Source organism: Mauremys reevesii, linkage group 2 (genome assembly GCF_016161935.1).
Source record: "Mauremys reevesii isolate NIE-2019 linkage group 2, ASM1616193v1, whole genome shotgun sequence".
Lineage (NCBI taxonomy): Eukaryota > Metazoa > Chordata > Testudines > Geoemydidae > Mauremys > Mauremys reevesii.
In genome coordinates this window covers 158,208,417-158,218,182 of record NC_052624.1, presented here as the reverse complement: position 1 = coordinate 158,218,182, position 9,766 = coordinate 158,208,417, and positions in this window count along the sequence as shown.

Sequence of the window (9,766 nt, the reverse complement as noted above, 5' to 3'; positions counted from 1 at the left end):
TTATATAGGCTCCTATTACCTCCCCACCCCCTGTCCTGATCTTTCACATTTGCTGTCTGGTCACCCTAAGTGGAAAGGCCTCTTTACACTGCAAGAATATCATAAAGGGGTCTCAGGGTGTGTCTACACTTGGAGCTGGGGGTGTGATTCCCAGTTCATGTAGACATACTCATGCTAGCTGTCATCAAGGTAGCATGCTAAAAATAATAGTGTAGCTGGGGGCAACACCGGCAGTGGCAAGCAGAAGCACAGGCTATCCATGCAAAGTACAAACCTGCCTAAACCCTGTGAGTATGTACACAGCATGGCTAACCCATGCCGCTGCTTCCAATGATACTATGGCTACACTACTGTCTTTTAGCATGCTAGCTCGATGAAAGCTAGCGTGAGTATGTCTACACAAACTGGGAATCACACCCCAAGCTCCAAGTGTAGGCATACTTACAGTGTACATGAGAATCAGGCTCATAGATCCTTAGGGATGGATCCCCTAGAAGCAGCCAGGCATGGGGAAAAGACTGAGGGTTGATCTACACTTAAAACACTGCAGTGGGATAGCTACAGCACTTCAGTGAAAACTCTACCTATGTGGACGGGAGGGCTTCTCCCATTGGTGTAGGTACTCCAACTCCCCAAGGGGCAGTAGCTATGTCAACAGGAGAATTCTCCCATTGATTTAGTGTTGTCTACACTGGGGTTAGGTCAATTTAACTGTGTTGTTCAGGGATTTTTAACTATGTGAATTTTTCACACCCCTGAGTGACATATATATATATATACACCAATCTAATATCCTAGTGTAGACATGGCCTCAAGCTGGGGGTTTGTGTCGTGTTAATTGTCAATTACTTTTAAAAAAAATCAAATCAGGTCCCGATCAAGATGTGTGACAGAGGGTTCTGCAGATATTTTATTTCCACTTTTGAAAAAGAAATAATCAATTTTATAGTTTAACTATTGGTTAAAATAGAGGCACTGTCTATTTTAACCAATCACCTGGAGGGATGCAAATAGGGGAGCACAAAATTCAAATCCATCATTGTCAAGGCCTGGCAAAAATGTGACCGTTCTTGATTTCTTCCTCAATAATTTGAAAGTTAAGTGGATTCCAAGCAGAGCAATTAACCGGGCTGATGTGACTGCGATAAAAAGTAGCCAATTCCTGTGAAAGAAATGGACTATTGTAAATAAATAAATAAATAAAAAAGACTCTAGAATGGTCCTTATGGGAAAATCAATTCAAGGGAATAATACCAGCGTAGTCGCTAGGAGAAACAATTAAATTAATTGATGCCTAATTTTATAAATAATTCATGAGCTGGAAACTGGACAGCAAAAGGGAGGTTCACAATTTCTAATTTAAAAATCAGCTAGAGCATTTCTGGATTGTTGTGTTGACTAGCCAGCTAGCTGGGCAAGCAACATACAGTCTGGGACTTTTGTGTAAAACCTTTCTGAAGCTGCAGTGAATTCATGAAAGGAAAGGATCCTGTGTGTTGGTGGGAAAGTCCACATATTAGCTGTGGTCGTTTGGCAGCTTCCTAGCAGCAGTTCTCCATTTATTTTGTTGTGAATTTGCATAAATATATCAGTACAGCAGTATAATTAAAGTGGTACAATGCCCCATGCTACCAACGTAGACACAGTTATATTTGTGTTTTTTTACTATATAAAATGTGATATTAAAAAGAGAGCTGGTTGAAATTTCCCAAATTTTCAGTTTTCAATCAATTTTTTGTCAAAAATTTGATTATTGACCAAAAAAACTCCAAACCCAGGAAGATGTTCAGGCTAATTGAGAATAAGGGGCCATCACATACAGAAGTCCTTACTCTCCTTCTCTGATACACACAAGCTTTTCCCCCTCTCCTCATCTCTCCCAAGGTAGATTTACAGCAACTCTCTGCATTTTACCTTAGCCAGTTTGGTCTCAGCATGGAGAAATCTGTGTTTCAGTTTTTAACACATGATGCTGTAAACTGATGTGATATTAATCTTGAGGCAATTAAGATGCAAAATTATCATGCTTAGTGCTACCCACGTCTTGGTCAGAACCAAAATTCAGGTACCCCAAAATTATTAAAAGAGAAAATGTCTATGCAAGTTGAAAGCACCTTCTCAATTGACTGCAGACTGAACACATTAATATTGCTAACATTGACTCTTCTTTTAAATCTCCATTCCTTACCAATGGGTAACAAAATTCTAATGCCATTTTAAGCGATATTTCTTTGAGCTATAAAAACACTGTTCATATTTGACGAGAGCATAGTCAGTTGATCTGGCAAGCACTAGGTGTTATGAGCTATTTTTGTTACTATCATTGCCTCTTTTTAACCTGAACAGCTAGCCAAAGTTCAGAGCACTGGGGATGTTCCAGTTGTGAGTCGAAATTAACAATCATATCTGGTATTTTCTTTCATGCAATCTTGTTTATTTACAAGAAATATACAAAGTCCTGCTGCTGTGAATGCAGACAGAACCCAACCCAAGTCATTTCTTTACTTACATTTCCAATTCTGTTTAGCCAGCACCAGACCCAAAAGTTCTCTGTCTAGCTTCTTCCAGGGTTATACACCAGACTGCTGCTTGGCTTTCCTGCTCTGCTTCTGAGTCTCGGTTTCTTTTCTGCCCAGTATGCCCCAGCTAGGGTCTTCCACAGATACACCTATACAGCTGGTCAGAACAATATCTGGTGGAATTAGGGTGACCAGATGTCCTGATTTTATAGGGACAGTCCCGATTTTTGGGTCTTTTTCTTTCTATAGACTCCTATTACACTCCCCGTCCCCCATCCCAATTTTCCACATTTGCTGTCTGGTCACGCTAGGTGGAATGCTCCAGCCAGATGTTGCTAGTTTTGGGGCAGACTCTATTATGCCTTATTTTAGGCGTGGCCCCATATTTGTCTCTTTTTTTTAATAACTGTCTTAAAGGAAGGACGTGGTCATACCTCAGTTGCAACAAGGTTTTAACTCAACCAATAACAAGGTTTAACCTAGCTCACAACAATACAGTGCCCAGAGTAGAGTCAGGGAAAGCAAGTACTTAAATGTTCAACACTATTTTAAGCAAAGGAGCATTAGCTGGGCAATGAATGCGTTATATCTCTCTCTCTGAAGTTTGTGCACATATATTGACTGAGAATGCTTAGCAGGAGGCTGTATAGCATAATCCTTTACGTGTTTTGGGGAAATTACAGAGTTTTCTCCTTCCTTTCTTTTTGGAGCTGTGGTGGTGGGGATGGGGGTGGTGGCTTGGGAATCATATTTGCTTTTATTATTTTGTATCTGAGGTGGGGGGCCACCTGATAAGTCTTCAAATATATTAGGGGCTGTTATAAAGAGGACTGTGATTGGCTGTTCTCCATGTCCACTGAGGGTAGATGAGGAAGTACCAGGCTTAATCTACAGCAAGGGAGATTTAGGTTAGATATGAGAAAAACTTAAACTATAAGAATAGTTAAGTTCGGGAATAGGTTATCAAAGGAGGTTGTGGAATCCTCATAATTGGAGTTTGTCTAACCTGTTCTTAAAAACCACCTGTCACAGATGGTCTCGGTTTATTTAGTTCTCCCTCAGTGCAGAGGGCTGGACTAAATGACCTCTTGAAGTCCCTTCCAGCCCTCCATTTCAATGCTTCTATGATTTAGAAAATGGCAACATTCCAGCTTGTCAGATAAAGGAGAGCAAAATTACATGCAAAAATTGCAGAGACATCCTGTCTTTGAGAGTTAAAGCAGTTTGCACTCATATCACTGATTTTTTAATTTGCTTTGTTCAAACACTCACATTTGTTGCCTGTTACCACTCTTAACTTGTAAAGAGAGAGGTGCTGTTGTCCTCTGGCCTACATAGAGTTCAGGAGCACTGGCTCTAGACTGTGTCACTTACCCCCTGAGGGTCTCAACCTTTTTTGAATCATGCCTCACATTACCTTTTTAAAAAAATTTTACTTGAGGCCCACACCCCCTTACAATAGTGAGAAGGATACTGGCACATAGCTTTACTAATGTGTCTGTTCTGGAAATACAGTGCAAATTACTCAAAAAGCGAGTCAAATGATACTACAAAAACACGTGACCTATATTAATGCTGCCGATGTTGGTCAGTGAGAGAATTGACCGAGTGGATTTGCAATCTGGCACTTAGCTAACCACTTTTACTATAATTACAGAATTATCAGAAGGCGCGCCATGCCCCCCCTAGAAAGTTTGAGGCTCCCCCAGTTGAGAACCTCTGACTTAACTTCTTTGTTTCCTTATGTGTAAAATGGGGACAACAACCCAAATGTTCAAAAGTGACTTGTTGTTTTGGGTTCCTCAGTCAATGGGTGGCCACCTTAAAGGAACTTGGTTTCCAAAGGGTGGATGTCCTAATTAAGAACCCAAAATTACTAAAAACAATGAGGAGTACTTGTGGCACACTAACAAATGTATTTGTGCATAAACTTTCATGGGATATAACCCACTTCATCAGATGCATGGAGTGGAAAATACAGTAGGCAGATATATACTGTATACACAATACATGAAAAGATGGGAGTTGCCTTACCAAGTGGGGGGTCAGTGCTAACGAGACAATTCAATTAAAGTGGAAGTGGGCTATTCTCAACAGGAGGAAAAATCACTTTTGTAGTGGTAATGAGGCCAATGTAATCAGGGTGGCCCATTTCAAACGGTTGACAAGAAGGTGGAGTAACAGTAGGGGAAAATTAGCATGGGGAAATTTAGTTTTTGTAGTAACCCATCCACTCCCAGTCTTTGTTCAGGCCTAGGACCTAATCACATTATTGATCATAGGCCCTAACCACATCAGCCACACCATCAGGGGCTCGTTCACCTGCATATCTACCAATGTGATATATGCCATCATGTGCCAGCAAGACCCCTCTGCCATGTACATTGACCAAACTGGACAGTCTCTACACAAAAGAAAAAATGGACACATCAGACACCAAGAATTATAACATTCAAGAACGGAGAACTGTTCAATCTCCCTGGACACTCAATAACGGACTTAAAAGTTGCAATTCTTCAACAAAAAAACTTCAAAATCAGACTCCAACAAGAAACTGCAGAACTGGAATTCATTTGCAAACTGGACACCATCAAATTAGGCCTGAACAAAGACTGGGAGTGGATGGGTCACTACAAAAGCTAATTTCCCCATGTTAATGTGAGGTACTAGCTAGTGTAGCATCTAAGCACCTCACTATCTTTGATATATTTAACTTTACAATCTCCCTGTGAAGTAGAGAAATACTACGGGAGGGAGAATAAGTGAACTCTAATTAGTTAATGTTTTCAAAACACTTCGAGAGTGAAAAGTGCTGAGAAGTTTTATTAAATCTTTCTAAAAAACCATCTGTTCTCACTGCACTCTGATGTCCACTGCTCTGCACCAGTGAATCAAACAGGGGTTTGTGATTACTCTCTCAGTTTTATGGCATGTTTTTGGTTTGATGTTTTTAGCATTATTATATTGCTTTATTTAAACTCTTCAGGCTCTCTCAGTGCCAAATGTGTCGCTCTTAGGGTTTTCGGGTAATTTATTTGTTTAAATCTGATAAAGTGCCTACCCCAAGTGCTAGGCATTATTCAGGATTAAAATCCACAACCAGATAAATATCTTAGCACAAGGACTATATGTCCAAACACTGCAGAACAGAGCCTATCTAATAGTATTACAACAGTAGTGTGGTTCATAGATTTGAAGGCCAGAAGGGACCACTGTGATCAGGTAGTCTGACCTCCTGTATAATACAGGCCACAGAACGTCCCCAAAATAATTCTTAAAACAAATCTTTTAGGAAAACATCAATCTTTATTTTAAAAATTGTCAGTGATAGAGAATCCACCACCACCCTAGATAAGTTGTTCCAATGGTTAATTACACTCACTGTTAAAAATGTATGCCTTATTTCTAGTGTGAATTTCTCTAGCTTCAACTTCCAGCCAGTGTATCATGTTACACCTTTCTAGGTGAGGTTGAAGAGGTCATTTTAAAATATTTGCTCCCCACATAAGTACTTTACAAACTATAATTAAGTCCTTACCCCCTTACCCTTCTCTATGCTAAACTAAATAGATCGAGCTCCTGGACTCAATGACTCTGAGGCAGGTTTTCTAATCCTTTAATGATGATCAAGGTTCTTCTCTGAACCCTCTCCAATTTATCAACATTCTTCTTGACTTCTGCTCTGAGGAATGAAAATGGTGAGCTACATGGATGGAAAATCATTGTAATGCTACATCTACAAATGCAAAGAGAAAGTAAAGGCCTGATCTACACTTAAAACTTACAGTGGCATAGCTCTCTTGGCCAGACCCCCTAGCCAACACAGCTTTGGCGAGAAAACCCCCAGTGTAGATGCAGCTATGCCAACAGAACAGTGCTTCTGTTGGCATAGCTAATGTTGTTTGGGGAGGTGGTGTTCCTACACTGGCAGAAAAACGCCTTTCGTTGCTGGAAGGTTGCACCTCCACTAGGAGGCCATGCCAGAATGGCTATGCCAGCACAGGTTCTGTGGTTTACACAGAACGTATTAAGAGACACTTGTGTTGCCTTAGACCACCACTCTAGGACCTTCTGCTGAGATCATTAAGGGTCAAATTGTGGCTCTTACTACATTCCTGCAGCAAAAAAAATTAATGTAAGAAGTCCCTTTATTTCCCTTCATGGGCTACCTGCATCAAAATAGAGGCTGGGAGTGGAGGGAGGGATGGGGGACCTCCCACAGCTGGGCCTGCTGCTCCCCCTCCCATACAGGTGGGCAGGAAATGGGATGGCAGGGAGTGGGCAAAATCTTGGCTCTGTCCCCACCAGCATGCTGGTGAGTGCACAATTTGGTCCCTACCCAGCTCCTGTATTTAATGGGGAGGAAAATCTGCTTGGCTCTGACAGCAACTCAATGCCAAGAACACATGAAGGGAGCCAAGGCCTCTCTGAGACTCTAATAGGATGGCAAATCAATACCCCCCTTGTTCAGAGAGCGAAATGAGCGGAGAGTTTAGAGTGAAACTAATGGGAGGGCCAGGAAAGAAAAGCCCCAATTGCCGTTGCCATGACAAATAATGACAAAAATGACTGAAGCATTTTAAAAGTAACGTTGCAATAACAAAATATCCTGTGAGTCACTTGGCTATAATCAGGCTGAGCTTTGTTAGAGCTGAGAGCAAGCGCTCCATAGCCACATGAGCAGTGTGTGCACTGCGTGATTTATAGAGAGGGAGGTAGAGTTCTTGTAAAGAGAGAGAGAGAGAGATTTAATTCCTGCCAATATCACAAGGGCAGACTGTGGAGGCTAGTGGTTAAAGTAGGTGGCTCAGAATCAGGACTCCTGTGTTCTATCCCTGGCTCTGAGAAAGGGGCTAGGTCTAATTTTTAGAACAGGTGGCTAGAAATGAGGACACCTGTGTCTTTTCCTGGCTCTGCCCTTGACTTGCTACATGGTCCTAGTCCATCACTTCACCTTGCTGTTCCTTAGTTCTACCTCTCCATAAAATGTAATAATACTACACCTCTACCTCGATGAAACGCTGTCCTCGGGAGCCAAAAAATCTTACAGCATTATAGGTGAAATTGCGTTATATTGAACTTGCTTTGATCCACCGGAGTGCGCAGCCCCACCCCCCCAGAGCACTTCTTTACCGTGTTATATCCGAATTTGTGTTCTATCAGGTCGCGTTGTATCGGGGTAGAGGTGTACTTTGAAATCCTGGGATGAAAGGTCTGAGGAAGGGGAAAGGTCATTTCCTATCCGGTGCTTCTCTAATATACATGATGCACAGCACACATTTTACCTACCTCACAGTCATGGGGATGAATTGGATAATGTGAAAATATGACTCGTGTCCAAAAACTCAAAACCAGAAGGAAATAAAAAGAACCAAAAGTATTGTTTGTGGTATTTTTCAACTCTCATGATTTGAAAATCAATCTCATGCTTTTTTGGGACCTGACTCATGATTTTTTAATACTTGGGTTTGCCAATATTGTGTGTGTTTGTTTTTTTGTGGTGCTTTCTCTAATTTGCCCAAGGGACAGGACTTCAGTTGTCTAATCCATAAGTAACTAGCCGTCAATCTCATGTCTGACTAAATCCTGGTCCATTAGAGAAATGCAGGCTACTTCTCTGGTCCCATGAATCTTAGACTGAACCAGTTGATTCTATCTCTTTCCTCCATTTCTTATGTACTTTTTAAACTCAAATCCTGACTGGCAACTACACTGTTAGGACACAAAGGCCTTCAAAGGTTAATTTCTAGGTTTGGAGCTAGATTATTCATGGCTACTTGAACCAGTGCTCTAAGAAATAAATAATAAAGTGCAGATAACCAAGTACCCCATCTGCTTCCTGACCCAGAAATATCATCTCACCAATTGCAGGGATCAATAAAGCTTTGAACTAGTTCTCATAAGAGCATGTTCAATTTCAGAAAAGCTCCATATCTTGTGTGTGTGCATGTGTGTTCTTTTTTGAATGTGGAGGCTGCCACTTGTAATATATGGGGTGGGAGGAGGAACCACATTGTGGGGTTATTTTTTACAGTCATGCTTGATTGCATTCTACCTAAATAAGTGCAATCCAGCCAGACACTATAAAACTGAAATCCTGCTGTGTAGTAGATTTTTATTCATGAACATACAAGTAGCTGTCAGAAATGAAATCTCCAGGTAGTTTATAACAGAGACGTGAAGAGAAGCTAAGGCTGGCCAAGTGTGCAGTTATAGAAAGCTGCAACAAGCTTGTGTTAGACCCTATGAGTGTGGGAGCATCCATCTTCAGGAGGAAAACACAGAGCGAGAAAAAAGACAAACCCTTCTAATTAACTGTGCGTTGCAAGCTGAAAAGTGGGATCAAGGGGCTGTCCTGCGACTATTCTGCTTTTTAAAGTGTTTCATGATGCTGCTGGGATAGAGGGGGGAAAAAACAGAAAAATCCAGTTCTGTTGGCTCACCCTATGCCATCCCATTCTGGGATGGAAATCCTTATATCTAGAAAATGGCTGTAGAAAGTTCCCTAAATACCTGTGGGTTTTTTTTGCCATATGCCATATCTTGCTGATAATGTTATGGGGGGCCACTTATCTCTATAGCCCCTATGGTGTTGATAACCGGTATTAATACAGCCAAGACTTGTAATCCACAAAGTGCAAACATTGCAAGTAGAGATGGGTCAAAACCAAGTCACTACATCTGAAAGTCTCCAAACTCTAGCAAATCCAGATCCCAACTTCATTGCTGCTTCATATCACTATGAACAATTTTTGAAATTTTGGGGAAATTCAGGTTCAGAACAGGATTCTGAACTGGTGTGCATTGGATCCAGCTCTAGTCTGGTGTTGTCCTGTAATACAGGCCAATCCAAATTTGCATTCAGAATGGTTGAGAACTGTTGTGACTGCTCTTGAAAGTTTTGGGGAAGAATTAATTCTGACCACCAAAGTTCATCAAAGTCCTCTTCATTTCTAATCATCTTGGCAAACTATTTCTCATAAAGTGATGTGTATACACAACTAACTCTAGGTTATCTGGATCTTCAAGATAGGGTTGTCTGTGGGTTGATAGACAATGATGTGAGATAGCCAATACGTGCTCTAAATCAAACATGCCAGTTAGTGAGAGGCCTGAATGGCAAATTATTCTAAATATCCACAGATTGAAAAAATCCTGCATATCTCTATGCAATCTTTCTTCTTCCATCATCCTAAATGATTGCAAAGAGGTACATCCTAAATGATTGCAAAGAGTGTACCTTCAAA